Raw genomic sequence first — 1,933 nt, forward strand, 5'->3', positions numbered from 1 at the left:
TCATCAAGCAAAAGGAAAAAAGCTGCAATCAAAATCCAAACACTTTACACAAAAAGAACAGCGTTTATCGTCATTTCAGCCATGGACCATAGAATTTAACGTTCAATATGTCACTGCTTCGTAAGCAGACGTCTCCAAAAAGCGCTCAGGAAACATGAAACATCTGGATGCCAGTGTTGCCAGATACTGCAGATGGTTTTAAGTCCAAAGGTTACTAAAAAAATATTTAAATAGATATTATACTGCATGCATACTATACTGCAAGATATTCAAGCTCAATGGACAGAACCACCCGACTACACACAACAAAATATAAGGGGGGGGGGGGGTGTGGCATTATCACCTAAAAGCAACCCAAAGGATAATCCATGCATCTGTGCTCCAATCAGGCGCGAGCAAACGTAAACCTCTAGAATATAAATTTTAACTTTTACATGTTTATATTATTTACATACCGAATGAATGACTGTACTTGGAATAAGCTTTATTCACTGTGAAAGTCTTAACTGCAAGCACGCACCACCGTGTGTGTGTGTGTGTGTGTGTGTGTGTGTGTGTGTGTACTCATGGGCTTTGTTTCAAATGAACCTAAAAATGGAAATTAAAAACAAAACAAAATAAAACTGTAAATCTGATCCCAAAGGCTGAAATTTTGTTCACCTACCCAACATAATTTAATCCGCACGATTAACCTTTAAAAATGGCCAAATGGGCGGAAACCCACCCGATCTGGCAACACTGCTGGGTCGCTGCTCTGCAGACACAGTCATTCCCCCCGGGGCAGTGATCAAAAGGCAGATAGTAGTGAAAGGTTTTTTATTAATTCGAAAACATTTACAACTTTTGTCAAGCTTGAACACTTTTCAGATGAAAAGGGGGAGACCTCAAATATTCACGCAAGATGAAATCTTAAGGTGTGCAACGCCGATAGGTCGTATAGTTTCTTATCCCAAAAGGATATGCGTGATTGCCTTTTCTTGCCTTGTTTTCCTTGTTTTTTTTTTTTTGTTTTTTTTTTTTTTTGGGGGGGGGGGGGGGGGGGGGTTGTTTTTCTTTTTTTTCTTGAAAAAATATCCCCACCCTGCGGTAATTACTCCCAAAGAACAATGTTCTGGTAATCAGCTAAAACCTGGTCTGGAGACTGGAAGGGAGCGATGCTACAGCCGCCAAAAATGGTTGTGAGTCATAAGTGCGTTCAGAGAGAGAGAGAGAGAGAGGGGGGGGGTGGGGGGAGATAGCTTAATGTCTTACTTCTGTGGAAACAACCCCAGTTTTCACCCCACTGTGCTCATCTTGTATTTTCCTCCTGTTTATCAGTGCAATGACTATTATTCTAGACCCTTTCTCATACAATCTCATAACCCTTTCTTGTAACTTACAAAACAAAGCAAACGTACTGTTTTGATTAAAACACCCAAATGATTCTTAATAGATAGAGTCCCTTATCACGCCAGATTGTTTCACATCAATTAACTACACAATTACAGCAGATCTGAATGAAGACCCACCCTCTGACCACATTCCAGACAAAAAAAAAACCCAACAACAACAACAAAATAATGCGATTAGATGTTTTAATCACAGTTTAAAGTTCTCCATCCACCCCACCCCAAAGGATTTCCTCACTTTACTTCTAGAGGGTTGATTGAAAACTTAAATGCACGAAGTATTTCACTTGGTTTTACAGTGAGATATCAAACTTGAATTTTGTCCTGTTCCCAGTGGGTCTTTTCTTGTAGAAAGAAAACTAGTTGACTAGTGTCACAGTCAAGCAGCAAATCTAGCAACTCATAACAAGAGAACAAAGGACTATTCTTAACCGAATCCACAGCAAAAAGATTCATCCTCAGTTTTTAATGACTGCTAATTTGAGTAAAACTGTCATCCTTTCTGAAAAAAAAGCAGATGTTCACACTGTCAAGGTTACACTACA

Source organism: Archocentrus centrarchus, chromosome 6, assembly GCF_007364275.1.
Source record: "Archocentrus centrarchus isolate MPI-CPG fArcCen1 chromosome 6, fArcCen1, whole genome shotgun sequence".
Lineage (NCBI taxonomy): Eukaryota > Metazoa > Chordata > Actinopteri > Cichliformes > Cichlidae > Archocentrus > Archocentrus centrarchus.